Source organism: Leptopilina heterotoma, unplaced genomic scaffold, assembly GCF_015476425.1.
Source record: "Leptopilina heterotoma isolate Lh14 unplaced genomic scaffold, ASM1547642v1 Lhet_142, whole genome shotgun sequence".
NCBI lineage: Eukaryota > Metazoa > Arthropoda > Insecta > Hymenoptera > Figitidae > Leptopilina > Leptopilina heterotoma.
Genome location: NW_025110861.1, coordinates 79520 through 98361, shown reverse-complemented (window position 1 = coordinate 98361; position 18842 = coordinate 79520). Strand labels below are relative to the sequence as shown.

General features: G+C 22.4%; 1 protein-coding gene across 3 annotated transcripts in view; it reads right to left on the bottom strand.

Moving 5' to 3' along the window:
- LOC122498180 (titin homolog) overlaps positions 1-18842 on the bottom strand; it is a 150806-nt gene that overhangs the window by 68445 nt on the left and 63519 nt on the right. The window lies entirely within an intron of this gene.

Here is an 18842-nt window from a genome sequence, read left to right as displayed (position 1 = left end):
CGAAAAAATAAAAGTTAAAATATTGTTACTTTAACTTTAACTTCTTCAAAATTATAAAATATAATCACGACATTGGAAAGATAATTATTTGAATCAAGTAAAAAAATTATTTGATTTAATTAAATGATTTACTTGTCTATTATAAATTCAAAAAAATTTATATTTTTCAAAATTCAACAACTTACAAGAATATTATTTAAAAAAAAGACATGAAGAAATCGATCACTCCGAGTCTTCGACTCGGTGTAATCAATTTCTTCATGTTTTTTAATAATTAAAGATGACTCGAGAATTAAAATAATTATTTTATACTAGAATATTGTTACTGTAACTTCTTTAATTTAATTTTCATCATTTCAATTTATAATTTTGGAAAAAGTTCTTTGAGAATTTGCAAATCCATTTGTTTACAATATTCAATTTTACGAAATTTCAATTATTGGAAAATTCTTCAATTAAATATATTTTAGAAAATAAAAACTCCAAATAATTAAAAAAAATAAATCAATAATAATTAAACTTTTTCTGAAAAATAATTCAACAGAATTGTTACTTAAAAGTATGAAAAATATTGATTTTCAAATATTTCATTTTGAAACCTTTTCAAAATTCAATTATTTTTTTTTTTAAATTCACGGTAAATTTTTAAATTAATTTTTATTAGAAAATTCTAATATAATTCAATTATTTAAATATAAAAATAAATAATTTATTGACTGTTTCTTAAAATTGAATTCTCGTAATGAATTTTATCAACAAATTAAAAAAAAAATTGAATTCTTTTGACGAATTTTAATAAAATTTTTTCATTAAATTTTTTCGAGAAATTCTATTAAACTACAGTAATAAAAATAATTGAAATTCTATGATGAGATTTACTATATATATGAAAATAATTGAATTCTTCAAAGAAATTTTATTATTTATGAAAATAATTGAGTACTTGTACAAAATTTTATTATTTTACGAAAATAATTGAATTATTGAGAAAAAATTTATATGTGATTTATAAGTAAGTAAATTTTTCGAAAAATTTTGAAAATAATTGAAATTTTGAAAAAAAAATTTAATTATTTAAATAGATAATTGAAATTTTGATGAGAATTTTAAAAACATTTTGAACATATAATTGAATTTTTGCGAGGAATTTTGTTACTTTTGAAAATAATTGAATTCCTGAGAAGAATTTTATTATTTTTAAAAATCATTGAATCTTTGTAAAAAATATTATTATTATTCATGAATATAATTCAATTATTGCGAATAAATATTTATAAATTTTAAAGATAATTGAAATTTTGACGAGAATTTAAAATTCTTTATAAAATAATTGAATTTCCGCAATCATTTGTAACTTCTCCAAAATTAAAATTGAATTCTTTTGGAAAATTTTATTAAAATAGATGTTGAAAATCATTGTATTGAGGAAATTTTTTAAAAATAATTAAAATTTTCCCAAGAATTTTATTCAAATTTTTGAAAATAATTGAATTTTGTAGAAGAATTTTATTATTTATAAAAATAATTGATATTCAGAAGTAATTTAAATTTTTTTTTTAATATAATTGAAATTCTGCGAAGAGTTTTGTTACTTTTGTAAATAATTGAATTCAATAAAAATTGATTAAAAAATGAATTGAAATTCTGCGATTAGTTTTATTATTTATGAAAATAATGAGATTCCTAAAACGAATTTTATTATTTTCGAAAATAATTGAATTCCTATGAAGAATTTTATTATCTTCAAAAATAATTGAATCCCTGTAAAAAATTTTATTGTTTATGAAAATAATTGAATTACTGCGAAGAAATTTCTAAAAAATTTGCAAATAATTCAATACCTATGAAATTTTTAATATTTATGAAAATAATTAAATGTTTCCGTAGAATGTAATTACAATTTTTTTAAATAATTGAATTTTATCAGAAAATTTTATTAAAGTAGTAGACATTGAAAATCATTGAATTGAGGAAAATTTATGAAGATAGTTTGAATTGAAATTTTGCCAAGAATTTTATTAACATTTTTGAAATTGAATTTTGGAGACGAATTTAATTATTTATAAAGATAATTGAAATTTTGACGAGAATTTTATTACATTTGAAAATATTTGCAATTCCTGAAAAGAATTTTATTATTTTTAAAAATAATTGAATGCCTGTAAAAAATTGTATTATTCATGAAATTAATTGAATTATTGCGAAGAAATTTATAAAAAAAAAATTATAAATAATTGTATTCTTGTGAATTTTTTATTATTTATGAAAAATTTTAAATATTATTGAGTAGAATTTTTTTATTTTTGTTAAATAATTGAATTCTAGAAAATTTAATTTTGAAGAAGAATTTAATTATTTATAAAGATAATTGAAATTTTGACGAGAATTTAATTAACGTTTTTGAGAATAATTGAATTTTGAAGAAAAATTTAATTATTTTTAGAGATAATTGAAATTTTGACGAAAATTTTTAAAAATTTTGTAACATAATTGAATTTTTACGAAGAATTTCGTTACTTTTGAAAATAATTGAATTCTTGAAAAGAATTTTATTATTTTTGAAAATTATTTTAATCCTTGTAAAAAAATTTATGAATCATGAAATTAATTGAATTGAGGGAAAATTTTGAAAATAATTAAAATTGTGACGAGAATTATTTAAAATTTTTTAACATAATTGAATTTCTTGGAAGAATTTTATTACTTTTGAAAATAATTGAATTTCTGCAATATTGTGTCAAATAATTTTTATTTTTAACAAATATCCAATTAATTGAGTGAAATAAATTAATTGTTTTAAATAATTTATTATTTGTGTTAAATAAATTCATTTATTAGATTCAATTATAGTTTTTTAATTGACCCTATTAAGATTCATTTGATTCAAATAATTGTCATTCAAATAATTCCAGTTATATATATGAAGGAAATAAATATTTATTAGGTCAAAGTAAAAATTATTTCAATAAAAAAAAATATTTTTTTCAAATATAACTTGAATTAATTGAATCAAATAATTTTTTTTAGAATAGACGCTGCTTTTTTTTAATAATAAGTCACGAAATACATCGTATTTCGATCATTAAATTGCAAACCTGATGATGACGAATCGTAAATTCATAATTAGAAAATAAAATTTCCAAATACCGAAAGTAACTGATAATATGATATGAAGCAATAATTGACATTTGTAAGTTAAAATGAGAAAAATGGAGAAGTACAGTTATGAGTTAATCCAAAAAGATTGTAATCTAATCGGAGACGAGCCTAAACAGGGGGTTCCCTTTAACGGTAGTTGGTACCGTAAACCGTAAACCATTGTACCTGCCCTCCAGTTGGCTCACAAATAGCCTATTTAGAGACCTGTCCTCCAGGAGTCCAACATTTCTTTCGAGTGGTCGCTAATCCATTCTGGTCAACAAAAGCTTGACCTCAGTTACTAGAAACTTTTACTCCACAACAAACGCCAGATGCACCGACAAAAGCTGCATTCACCATTCATTCATTCATTTTCTACCTAATTATTATGTAATAGTGTAACATTCCGTTTTACTATTATTTTTAAAACTAAAATCTATTATTTACCGTCTACCTGGATAATAAAACTCACAAAAACACTTTTTTTTCTACACTGAAAAAAAATTATTTGATTCAAATAACTTGAATTATTTGAATCACATTTATTTAAATCAAATGAATCTTAATTGGGTCAATTAAATAATATTAATTGACTTTAATAAATAAATTTATTTAATACAAATAATGAGTTATTTGAAAGAATTTATTTATTTATTTCACTCAACTTTCATACAACTAAACTAAACTATTTAATTCAAATATTGCATTATTCAATGCAAATATATTATTTAATAAAAGCAAATAATTTCTTTTTTCGACTTATTTTCAAAAAAAAAAAATTATATTTTTGAATAATCTTTTACAATTAACAAAATTTTAAAAATATAATTAAAAAGATTTTGAATATAATTGAAATTTAGTAAAATTTAATTCAAAATAATTTATATTTTTCAAATATTTTATTCCAATTTTTGAAAATCAAATTTTGAAGAATTTTATTTGCAAAGTTTGAAAATAATTGAATTCATTCTAATTTTTTAAAATATTCAATTATTTTCAATGAATATTTCCGAAAATTCAAATAACAACATTAAAATTTTTTAGAATCATTTTTCACATTTTGGAGAAAACAAATCATGTTAAAAATTTTTAATTAAAATTCTTCCAAAAATTGCTTATTTTTTATATTTTTCAAAAATTCAATCATTTTAAAAAGATTTTAGACTGAAAAAAATTGTATTTAATTCAAATAACCGATTAATTGACTATTATCAATTAAATATATTTAATTGAATCAAATAATATTTATTGGAGTCAATTAAATGGTTTAATTCATATTTGCTTCAAATACTGAAATTATTGGTTCAAATATTTTAATTGACTCCAATAAATATTATTTGATTCAAGAAAATATTTAATTGATAATAGAGTCAATTAATCGGTTATTTGAATCAAATAAATTTTCTTTTTAGTGTACCAAATTTTAATTGTTTGGAAATTTTTTAATTGTATGTAATTGAAAAACTATATTAAATATCTTTCAAAAATTATTTAAAAATATTTTTAAAAGAATAATTTTAAGAATTTTTTTATTTTTTTAATAAAATTTTTTGAAAATATTATATTATATACCTTAATAACTTTTTAAAAATCAGGAGTTAAAACAGTTTGAATTTAATATAAAAAATTTAGTTTTTTATTTAAATAATTTGTCCAAAGGCTTATCATTTGATATCAAATTGACGTCACATTTCTGAAGATAATTTTCAATAAGTTTATCATATTTAAATTTTTATTTGAAGATTTTTCATGAAAACATTATTTGATGTCAAATTGACGTCACATTTTTGAAGATATAATTTTGAATAAGTTGATAATTTTCAAATTTTCATTTGAAGATTTTTCATAATTAAAACTTTTGAGAATTCAATTATTTTTAGAATTTGCAATTAAAATTCTTCAAAAAACTTAAATTTTTTTTTTTTTTTTTTTTAATTTTTTTAATTTTAAAAGTTTTATGAAATTCTTTAAAACCATGACCTGCAAAGTGAATAATAGTTATAAAGTCATTATACTTTTTATATAAAAAATAAAATTTAATGAATTTATAAAAAAAAATTTTAATTTTGACAATGTTTTCAATTTTAAATTAATTTTTGATTTTAAGCAAAAATTATTTGTTCTAACGAATATTAGAATGTTTATTATTAATTTATCCAATTTTCAATTCATTTTATTATTGAATTGAGAAATTTTGATTTTTATCAAATTGACGTCAATTTGGCGAAAGCGTTTACGTTTATTTATTATAAATAACCCAATCTCTTTCGTTTGTTTTAATATATTATATGAAATGTTTTCTGTAGATAATCTATAGAGTCCAATAAAAAAGAAAGCTTTAAAAATAATTCCTTCTGTAGAAATTATTCAATAAATTTAAAATTGAAACACTGATTTTCTATTGAAATGGAGATTTATTTAAAAAGAATTGATTTTCAATTAATTAATTAAAAAGCATTTCGAACCACCTGGAAATAAATACTATAATATTAAAAACTTTTTTTTAAAAATCTTTATTATTATATTCAAAGTTTATCATTGAAATACTTTTTAATAACTTTGACAATTGACATACATTTATGGAAATAACTTTAGATGCTTTAGATAGATTATTTTTAGGTTAGGAATCGATATTTTCACAAAATAATAATCTTTTTTAGTTATTTGAAAAGAAAAGGTTTGAAATTCAACTTGGAAAACATGTAAATATTAAATATTAATGAAAGTTACTATTTTGAGGTTATTTTGAACCTCTTGTAAACTTACCATTTATACTTATTGTCTATTATTCTATTTTTACTCTATTTGACACAAAAGTATGTCAACAATGTACAAAAACGATGAACTTATTTACAAATTAAAATAGTTAAAAAAAATAAAATATAAAAATAATAATAAAATAATATAATAATAAAGTATAAAAAATAAAATAGTTAAAACATACTTAGTTAACTTTAAATAATGGGTTTAATTACCTAAATTCTGAGTTTTCAATTTTTTGCACTTTTCTTTTACAATATGCAATAAAAAGTCACATCTTATTTCGTTAAAAAAAAGCCAATAATTGTACTATTTCTCAAACCAAAATTTTAAATATCAATTTATTTAGTGGAGAAATTAATTCTCAGACTGTAAAAAAATTGGAGACGATAAAAATGTGGAAAAGGAAAGTAAATATGGAGATGATACCTCTCCACTTGCGAACGTCAAGGTCACCGCTAGATGGCACTTGAGTTTTTTCTTGGAATTTTCGCTGACATCTAGTGGTGACCTTGGCGTTCTCAAGTGGAGAGATTAAACCACCATTTTATCCCTCAAAAATTTTTTTGTAATTATTAATGAAATCTAGTCCAACAACTGAATTAAAAACTTATAAACTATAGTATTATTCCACTGTATTTTGCCTATTGAAAAATTCCTAAATTAAAATTCGTATTTTCTTTGAAACTCAATTTTTCACATATTAATAAAGCAACAAATACAAAATGTTTGTAATGCCTCAAGTGTTTAATCAAAGTACATTAAAATGAGAATAAAAATAACAACTTTTAAAAAATTATAAAACGATTCAAAGTATGTGTATATATAAGGAAATGAAATGAAATCTACAAGTCTCTAAAATTTCATTTTCTTTTGAGTAAAAGTATAATTACACACACATTACTCGAAGTAGATTTTAAATCTGTATATAATTACTGTTTCATTCGATAAATTTAATTGGTATTTAACATCCTGTGGAAATAATTTGAATCTTATTTAATACGATTCTAAATGACTTTCTCAAACACTGTTAAGGAGCTAATTATCTGTCTGCAACTCTAATGCTCTTTAAAAGGACTCACACATTTTCTATTATTCATTCCATACAGTTTGAGAAAACGATTAAATCTATTAGATGTGTGTTACATCACAATATCATTCCTTCTATATATGTGTATATAATAGATAAGCGACTTGTATTTCTCTTTTCTTATTTACATCATTGTTTTGAAGAATTTTAAATAGAATTGCTTCGTAAGTAACATAGTTTCATTTATACATATTACCGATATTTAACATTCGAATTACTGACTTTTTCCTTTTTGTGCTTATTATCTTCCATTAAAAATTATTTAGAGTGAAGAAATTTTGACATTTATTTATTTTTTTTTTAACAAAATCCCGATGAAATGAAGAAAGATCAACTTTTTTGGAAAACCGGTCATATCTACTTTATAAGCTTCTAATGGCACATTCAAAAATTTTGTCTTAACAAATTTGCTTTATTAGAGACTTAGAGTTAGTTTTAAGTCAAAGAATTAATTCAAAATTACTCAAATAAGGAATAAAAATTTCTAATTTTATTTATTTTGTTATACGAAACAGTTAATAACTGGGTTATTGCTACAAAAATTTAATTTCGTTTTTCCTTGAATTTTCCCTGATTTCCAGAAACAATTTTTACTTTTTCCCTGAGACTAAAAATAAATATTTTGATTCACTCTAAAAATAATAAGATTCAAAAAAAATATTCTCTTACATTTATTTACATATTACTTTAATTGTAAAATTATTCGAAAACACCAACAACTTCTATTTTTAAATAAATATTTAATTAGTATTATTTTTCCATAGGAATTTAGATTTTCAAAAATTTCAAATTTAAACCTTTTTTGAAATTAAACAATTTAATAAAAAAATTGTTATAAAACATGAAAAAATCGATCACTCCGAGTCTTCGACTCGGAGCAATCGATGTCTTCATGTTTTATAATAATTCAAAATATCCAAGTGATAAAATAATTATTTTATATTATAAGAATATTGTTACTGTAACTACTTTAAAATTATTTTAATTATTTCAATTATTCAGTTATTTTTTTCTAGAATTTTTAACTAAAATTCTTTTTTAAATCAACTATTTTTAATAACTTTTGAAACAATTCTTCCAGAATTTTCAATTATCCATTTGTTTACAATTCAATTTTACGAAAATTCAATTATTTCTACAAATTCATGCTATAATGCTTAATTAATATTCAATTATAATCTAAAATTTTAATTAAAATTCATTTTTAAATCAAAATTTCTATTAGAAAATTATACGAGAATTCAATTATTTAAATAATAAATAATTCATTGAATAATTGAATATTTCTTATAATTGAATTCTAATAAAGAAATTTATCAACAAATTTTTAAATAATTGGATTCTTTTGACGAATTTTAATAAAATTTTTAAGAATTTAACTTTAAAAATTTAACATTTTTTGAGGAATTTGATGAAAATTGTACTAAAAATAAATAAAATTCAGCGATGAGTTTTATTATTTATGTAATCAATGAAACCCCTGTTAAAATTTTTATTATTTATGAAAATAATAGAATTATTGCAATGAAATAATTCATAAAAAATTTGTAAATAATTGAATTCCTGTGAAATTTTTATTATTTAATATGAAAATATTTAAATGTTTGCGTAGAATTTTATTAAAAATTTTTTAAATAATTGAATTCTTTTAAAAAATGTTATTAAAATAGTAGATATTGAAAATCATTGAATCGAGAGAAATTTTTGAAAATAATTGAATTTTGAAGAAGAATTTAATTATATTTATAAAGATAATTGACATTTTGACAAGAATTTTTTAAAATTTTTGAACATAATTGAATTTCTGAGCCGAATTTTGTTATTTTGAGAATAATTGAATTCTTGAAAAGAATTTTTTACTTCTGAAAATAATTGAATCCCTCTAAAAAAATTTATTATTCATGAATATAATTGAATTATTGCGAAGAAATTTATAAAAAAAAAAAAATTTATAAATATTGAAATCCTGTTAAACTTTTATTATTTATAAACATAATTCAATGTTTGCCTAGAATATTATTAAAACTTTTTTTAAATAATTGATTCTTTTGCAAAAATTTTATTATAATAATACATATTAAAAATCATTGAATTGAGGAAAATTTTTGAAAATAATTTAAATTTTGCCAAGAATTTTATTAACATATTTTTGAAAATAATTGAATTTTGGAGACGAATCCAATTTTATTTATAAAGATAATTGAAATTTCGACGAGAATTTTATTACAATTTTTGAAAATAATTGAATTTTTGGAAATGAATTTTATTATTTATAAAGATAATTGAAATTTTGACGAGAATTTTTGAAAAATTTTAACATACCTATAATTGAATTTCTGTGAAGAATTTTATTACTTTTGAAAATAATTGAATTTCTGCAATCATTTGTAACTTTTCCAAAATTTAATTTAAAAAAAAAAAAAAAAAAAAATTTAAAAAAAAATTTAATTTAATTAAAAAAATTATTTATTATAATTATTATTATAATAAATTATTATTATTTTATTATTTATTATAATTATTTATTTTATTTTAATTTTATTTTTTTATTTAATTTAATTTTTTTTTTTAAATTTTTAAAAATTTTATTTTTTTTAGTGTTTTTATCTAAAATTCTTCAATAAATTCATAATTTTTAGTAATTAATTAAATATACATTAAAAAATTTAACTAATTTCAGAAGAATATTAAAATTTTTTAAAAAGTCAAGTTCTTCAAGAATTAAGTTATTTAAGAAGAAATTATTGTTAGAAATAGAAAAAAATTGGATATTTTTGTAATAGAATTCGTGGTTATTTCATAATTTATGAGGCAAACAAAAAAGATACTAAAATTCAGAATTTTCTTATGAATTCTAAAAATTAAATTTTTTCCAGTACTTTAAATAAAAATCTCCAACTTTTCCCTGATTTCCTTGACAAATTCTACTTTCCCTGACCGGATCCTCTATTTCCTTGTATTGCGCACGCATTTTCAAAAAAGTAGATAGCATATACACGGTGTGAAAATGCATTTTTAATAATTCCTTTCCATATTAAATAGATTTTAGTACAGTTTTCAACTTATTGCTTGGGAAATTATTTTGTTCGATTTGCATGAGAGACGGGTATGACAGTTATATCAACTTGACAATAATAAGGTACACAAGGCAACAATATTATGAAAGCCGGTCAACGACTCCAGCTGCTTTGAGAAGCACATTACATAATGTCCCGTCTACATTCGTTCCAATATTGCAATAATTATACAAAACAGTCACTGGGGTTCTACACTGCTCCAGGTATACACGCTCCTATCAACTATTTATCGCAAACCTCTTATCAATTCAGAAAACTTGATAAAACTCGACCGTTTCAGAAATAACTGTTCTGTGCTCTACAATATTTTTAATCATTCCTATATACTTAACTTGTTTACTGCAAATAATATTCTAAAGCACTATTTTACTTTATTAGATAATTTATTCCTTAATAATTCAATCCCTTTCAATTTCGGAGCATTTCAATTATTAACTAACACTTTCTGTTTCTGTACGAAATGTCAAAAAAATCCGTTGGATTTGTAATTTTCTCGTCCGCCATATTGGATCCGCCATTTTGAATTTAATTCTTCCCAAGAATTTTATTAAAATTTTTAAAGAATTTCTTTCTTTCGACTAATTTTATGCAAATTATAATTTAAATAATTGAATTCCTGCGAGAAATGTTTATTATATATTCATGAAAAGAATTGAATTCTTACGAAGATTTTTACAAAATTTTTTTAAATAATTGAATTCTGTTTGGAAATTTTATGAAAATAGCAGATATTGAAAATCATTGAATTGCGAAAAGTTTTTAAAAACAATTATATTTTACAAAGAATTCTATTAAAATTTTTGACAATATATTTGAATGTCTTTGTGGCCTCGTTTGTGGCATTTTATTAAATTTTTTTTTAAAATAATTGAATTCCTAAAAAGCATTTTATTATATTTCTGAAAATAATTGAATTCTTGCGAGCGATTTTATTAGAATTTTTAAAAATAATTTGAAAATAATTGAATTCTTGTGATGAATTAATTGAATTTTCGGGAATAATTTTGTTAGTTATCGACATAATTGAATTCTTTCGAAAAATTATTATGTTTCGAGGAATTCCTGTAAAATTGTATTAAAAATAATTGAAATCCTATTACGATGTATTTTATTCTTTTTTGAAAATAATTGAACAGTCGCTAAGAATTTTATTAAAATTTTCAAAAATAATTTATTTCCTGAGAAGAATTTTATTATTTATAAGAATAATTGAATTCTTGCAAAAAATAAAAATTTTATTCAAATTTTTAAAAATAATTTTAAAATAATTGAATTTTTAATATGAATATTGTTATTTATGAAAATAATTGAATTCTTTCGAAGAATTTTATTAAAATCTAAAAGAATAATTGAATTATTTCAAAAAAATTTAATTACAATTGTACGTAAAATAATTGATTTCTTTCGATTAATTTTATTAAAATATTTAAAAGTAATTAAATTTCTGTAAAAAATTTTAATATTTTTGTAAATAATTGAATTTTTTCAAAAAAATTAAAAAAAAACATTTTTTTAAATAATTGATTCTTTCGAGGAATTGAAATTAAATTTTTAAGAATAATTACATTTTTTGATCAATTTCTGTAAAATTGTATTAATAAATAATTGAAATTCTTCGATGAGTTTTATTATTTATAAAAAGAATTAAATTCTTGCTTAAAATTTTATCAAAAATCTTTTTAAATAATTGACTTTCCGTGAAAAATGTTATAATTAGAGAAAGTAATTGAATTATTATAAAATTTCAAAATTTTTTTGAAAATGCTATTCTTAATTAATTGAATTCCTGTGGAAATTTTATTACTTATGAAAAGAATTGAATTTTGGATGAATTTTAACAATTTTTTTTAAATAATTGATTTCTTTTGGGAAATTTAATATAAATACTAGATATTGAAAACAATTCAATTTCGAATATTTGTTAAAAATAATTGAATTTTGCAAAGAATTTTAAAAAAAAACATTTTTTTAAATAATTCATTTTTTCCAGCGGAATTGAAATTAAATTTTTAAGAATAATTACATTTTTTGATCAATTTCTGTAAAATTGTATTAAAAATAATTGAAATTCTTCGATGAGTTTTATTATTTATGAAAATAATTGAATTCTTCCTTAGAACTTTATCAAAAATGTTTTTAAATAATTGAATTTCCATGAAAAATGTTATTATTAGTGAAAGTAATTGAATTATTTTGATATTTCGAAATTTTTTTGATAATATTCTATATTAATTAAATTCCTGTGGAAATTTTATTATTTATAAAAATAATTTAATTTTGAATGAATTTTATTAATTTTTTTGATAAATAATTTAATTATTTTGCGAAATTTTATAAAAATACTATAGATATTGAAAATAATTGAATTTTGCATATTTTTTGAAAATAATTGAATCTTTTTAAAGAATTTGATTACAGTTTTTGAGAATAGTTTTTTTTTTATTTCCGGTATTAGTGAATTTAAAGTAGTGGAAAGTCTAAAACAAACAGAAATATTAGCTTTTAGTGATTGAAGTCTAAAAAGTTTCCAAATAGTATAGCATAACATAAAAAAAGTATAGTAAATAGTAGGTTTTAGTAGATGAGTGCGAAGCCTGCTTATACGTTTTTTTAAATTACTGGTATGCCTATTGCTGGGAATCAGTGAAATTTTGCTAATTCAGATTTACAGAGTAATTAGAACCTAAACACAAAAATAATTATAATCAGGTATAGTTATGAAATTTAAAAATATAGAAACATCTTATATTATAGTAGGATTTTGAAGCTAAAGAAGACTTTCTTTTAGAGCGAAGAATAAGATGATCATTCAAGATTTTTTGTACAATTGCTTAAAAATTTAAAAATAGTTGTATCCATTGAAATGCTAATTCCCTAAGTTTTGTGTCTATCGTGCTTATGCAATAACTGTAAATATTGTTCCATGTTTGCAGTATATGCAAAAGTCTAGTCGGTTTGGTTGGGTTTATTTAGGTACCTAATTTTTCTAAAAGAAATGATGCTTTAAATGATGCTTGGTCTTTGTTGAGCATTAAATGAGTTTATTATTTGTCACCCACTGTCTCGCTGGTGCATAAGTGACATCACTATGACATCATGCATGATGAGCAACATGAGGCAGAAACGTGAACCGCGTTTACTTATTGAAGAGATTGGTTGTGAATCCGTGATAATGTCCTCTCCGATCATCGCAAGCAACTTTTTTTTTATTTTCCCCCACAGACATAAATAAATGATTAGTGCATACGGCTTCTTTCCATCAGTGTGCATATCATAATATTTCAATTTTTAACTCCGACTTGTTGTATATAGATAACGCTAAAGAGAGAGAGAGAGACTGAGGCTAAGTCAATATAATATTCCATATTAGTCTTCGCTTTACTTTTATCTAGATAAAGTTTCATTCATATGTCAAAGAAATGACCAATTCGTGCTTGATTTCGACCTTTGCGCGCTTTATTGGTTTTCAAGGTGCAACTGCACGTCATTCACGCTACTTTTCAACACAGAAATAACAATCAATAAATAAATAAACAGATAACTGTTTTCCCCCACGTCTCGCACAGTGAAACAGTTGCAAAAATGCCGAAAACAATTTGCGCCAGGGTGCGTTATCTTTTTGAAGACGTCTGCGGAAAATGGAATATTTTCATATTAAAAAAAAGTAAACACGGTGGGTTGAGACCCAAAAAGTGCTTCAAAAATTTTTGTTATTTCTTGATGTACTTTGTTTCTAATTGCCTACTGATAATTTTAAGTCCAAAAAAGATCCATTGGTCCCTTTTTGAAAAGATTAATTTTTTGAATTCTTTAAAGCTACTGAAACAGAATTCAGTATGGCTATACTCAATTCTGATTATCAGTAGCTTTAAAGAATTCAAAAAATTAGTCTTTTCAAAAAGGGACCAATGGATCTTTTTTAGACTTACAATCATGCAATAAAATTAAATTCATGAAATTTATTGAAAAATCGGCCTAAAAAATTTAGTTCTTTGAATATTACTCTTCCAGTATACATATATATATATTCTGAATAACTATCAGATGGACGACTTTCTAAAATCAAATTTTGCCTAAAAATTTTTATGAAGAAAATTAAAAGTTGTTATATCTTTAAAAAAACGATTATATTCAAGATTTTAATTCAATTATTTTAAATATTTTTTGCTAAAGTTCCTTAAAAATTTAATTATACTTATTTCAAAAAAAGTTCATATACTTAAAAAAAATGTCCTATTAAATTAATTTACAAATTTCTTTAATTGTAAAATTATAGTTGAAAATATCAATAGTTTTATTTTCAAAATAAATATTTAATAATTATTAGTTTTCCATGGAAATTATAAAATTTTCAAAAACTTCAAATTCAAACCTTTTTTAAATTCAACGACTTGTAATAATTAAAGGGGACCGAGTGATAAAATCATTATTATATATTACAAATTGTTACTGTAACTTCTTCAAATTATTTTCATCATTTCAATTCAATTAATATTATTTTCTAGAATTTTAACTAATATTCTTCTCTAAATCAATTAAATTTTTTTAATTTTTGAAAATCTTCTTTTGGGAGCGTTCACAAATGATGTCACGCTTTTGGGGGTTAGGGGGGGGGGGGTCATACTAAACGTGACACAATGTATTTTTCTCATGTGAAATTGCAAAAATTGCGTGACAGGGGGTAGGGGGGGGGGGGTTGAAAATCTCAAAAAATTGCGTGACATCATTTGTGAACGCTCCCTTTGAAAATTTTCAAATCCATTTGTTATAGCAATTTAATTTTACGAAATTTTCGATTATTCGTAAATTCTTCAATTAAATATAGGATAAAAAAAAAATAAAAACTTTAAACAATTTCAATTAAACTTTTTCAAAAACATTAATTCTACAGAATTTTCAGTTAAAAATATGAAAAATTCAAATTTTCAAATATTCCAATTTAAAATCTTTTTCAAACTGAATTATTTCTAAAAATTTAAGCTATAATGCTTTTTATATTCAATTATTATTTAAAATTTAAACTAAAATTCATTTTTCATTCATTTTTCTAAAAATTGAATTCTGATGAAGAATTTTATCAACAAATTTTTAAATAATTGGATTCTTTTGACGAATTTTAATAAAATAGTATAGACGCATTGAAATTTGAAATCTTTCCAATATTCAATTATTTATTATTGATTTTTAAATCAATTTTTATTAGAAAATTCTACGAGAATTTTATTATACTTAAATACAAAAATAAATAATTTATATTAAATAATTAAGTGTTTCTCAAAATTGAATTCTGATAAAGGATTTTATCAAGAAATTTTGAAATAATTGAATTTTTTCGACGAATTTTAATAAAATTTTTAAGAATAATTACATTTAAAAGAAAATTAATAATTAATCGGATTGTCTTAAAACATGTTATTTAGGGGTTTTTGGGGTCGCTGATTATACGAATCAGTTGTCAGTTTTTAAAACTTCAAGATGGTTTCCATGGGCTTCGTCCATAAATTACGTCACACGTTTTTAGCCCATTTTTGACCCCCTCCCCCCCTTTGTCACACTACATAACATCTGAAGGAACCCCCTCCCTCTAAATTACGTCACAATTCGTAAACCCCCCTTTAAAAAATTTGACTTTTTTTTGAAAATTGGGGGGGGGTAGAGGGGGTCAATTTTACCAATTTTGCTAACACCGCCTACTTTGTGAATTTTTTCTGAACATATTTGCAATAATTTATTTTTAAATAAAACGGACCGATTTTTGGGAAATTGAAAATTAAATATTAATTATCAAAAATTAGGGTAAATTTTTAAAATATTAAAAAATAAAATTCACCATTGGAAAAGGGACGAAAAAACCTTTCAGAAACATATTCTAAAAAAAATTTTCCATTACAAGTATGTTCTGAAAAAATTCACAAAGTAGCCGGTGTTATCAAAATTCGTAAAATTGGCTCAAAATTTTCGAAAAAGTCAAAAATATTTTTTGGGTCATTTCTACTTGATAGAACAACAAATTCCCCGAGTTTCAATTTTTTTCAAGAAGTTTCAATTTTAACTTAGGACATTTCACGTAAAATGCCTCATAATAATTAGTACACTTTTTAATATTTTAAAAACAAGAAATATATTTGATATTTTTATTTATTACAATTTTCTCATTATAATAAATAGAGTATAAAGTGTGACATAACAAAATAAAACATCCCCACCCCCCCTTTTGTCACAATTAGTCACATTTTCATAGACCCCCTCCCCCCTAAAAAGTGTGACGTAATTTATGTACGAAGCTTTGCAGGCAGTGTTTAATCTAAGACTGATCTTAGAAATGAAGATTTTCTTTCTACTGTGTTGAAGATATATAAAATTGATCCCAAAAATTTGCATCAAATTATATGATTATTCTAATCATATAATTTGATGCAAATTGTTGTACCAATTCGATGAAAATTACAAAAAAAAAAATTTCATTATGTCACAGTTTTTCTTAAACTAAAATCTTCCACATATTTGACTGAATTTTGTCCTGGACGCAACCTAACATTAGACGCGTAAAAAATGATTTTTCAATACAGTATAGTAGTTTCTTAATTAGATTTATCGACAATTGAACCTCCCAATTCTATAACTCGATCTACGCTCGAACGATCAGCGTAAAGACAGTCAGTCGGGCCAAAGTATGAAAAAAATTAAAAGTTAAAAATAAATATTTTTAAAAACACTATCTTTTATAAAATGAAAATGCGCAACTTTTTTCTCTTTAAAATTTTTTTGTAAAGTGAATATTGTTGACAGTAGAGACAAAAAACTAGAAATTTTTTGTTACACAATTTCATTGAATTTTAAAACATAAATCGTCATAACTCGGACAAATTTTGACGGATTTCGTCCAAAATTAATATGCAATCCCGTTAAGGTCTACTGATGAAGATAAAATAATAAAAGCATGAAAAGTGACTTTTTTAAAACAATATTTAATTATAAATAGGGGAATATCGGTAACAACGCATCCTATGTTTCGACGACAAAAAGTCTGCGGGGAACTTTTGAGTTTAATAAACTTTCAGTGACAAAGTTTCTCATTATGAATCAAGGAAGTTTTCTAAAAAGGTTTTAGACCGATTGTTTGAAAATTAACAAAAATATAGCCAGATTAAAAAATCATGCGGCGCAACGACGCGCCGCGCCGTTTGACATGTGTTTGGTATAAGGTAGTTCAAGTTGGGTGGGGGAAATCCAATATGGCTGACATCAGCTGATTTACCGGAGGACAAACAATGCATTGAATTCAATGGGACAAATCAGTTTTTTAACCATAACTTTTTAAATATTCATTTTTGAACCATAGTGTAATGGAAAATTATTCTTTATTTATCGAAATCTATTTTTTAAAACAATAAAATTTAATTTTTTGGTTTTATTGTTTTAAAAAATAGATTTCGATAAATAAAGAATAATTTTCCACTACACTATGGTTCAAAAATGAATATTTAAAAAGTTATGGTTAAAAAACTGATTTGTCCCATTGAATTCAATGCATTGTTTGTCCTCCGGTAAATCAGCTGATGTCAGCCATATTGGATTTCCCCCACCCAACTTGAACTACCTTATTGGAAGGAAATACGTTTGTAACGTGTGATACACATAGGACGAGAACACATGTCAAACGGCGCGGCGCGTCGTTGCGCCGCATGATTTTTTAATCTGGCTATATTTTTGTTAATTTTCAAACAATCGGTCTAAAACCTTTTTAGAAAACTTCCTTGATTCATAATGAGAAACTTTGTCACTGAAAGTTTATTAAACTCAAAAGTTCCCCGCAGACTTTTTGTCGTCGAAACATAGGATGCGTCGTTACCGACACTCCCCTATTTATAATTAAATATTGTTTTAAAAAAAGTTACTTTTCATGTTTTTATTATTTTATCTTCATCAGTAGACCTTAACGGAATTGCATATTAATTTTGGACAAAATCCGTCAATATTTGTCCAAGTTATGACGATTTATGTTTTAAAATTCAATGAAATTGTGTAACAAAAAATTTCTAGTTTTTTGTCTCTACTGTCAACAATATTCACTTTACAAAAAAATTTTAAAAAGAAAAAAGTTGCGCATTTTCATTCTATAAAAGATAGTGTTTTTAAAAATATTTATTTTTAACTTTTAATTTTTTTCATACTTTGGCCCGACTGACTGTCTTTACGCTGATCGTTCGAGCGCAGATCGAGTTATAGAATTGGGAGGTTCAATTGGAAACGGATACAAAGAGCATGGCACGATGGCCAGAAATAAGCAATAACCTATCGCATCTGTTTTATTTGATACCCATTAAAAGAGGGTGATCATACCCTCGACCTTGAGTCGTATCGATTTCTATATGGCAGCACGTGTGACGCCCGAAACTTGGAGTACGAGGAAAAGCAACATGGCTGACGAATAACACTCACACGTCTATATTTATACGCTTTATTCGCTTTATTCGCTTTATACGTGTATCCGCCTCGGTAAATCGATTGTACCATCTCTAACTAGAGTATATACATATACGTATATTGATCAAAGATGAATAAGAAACTCATCCAATGATAGAACTATTCACGTTCTGACCTCATGAATGAGTGGAATAAGTTTCATATGAAAATTTAAACATTGCATCGCAAACAAGAAATTAATAAATATGCTTTGCAAAGCAATGATAATAATAAATTTTCAAAGCAATGATGATAAAGTTGTAAAAATTATATAACTTTGTTGTTTTAATGAGCCAGATGGTCGTCTGCTG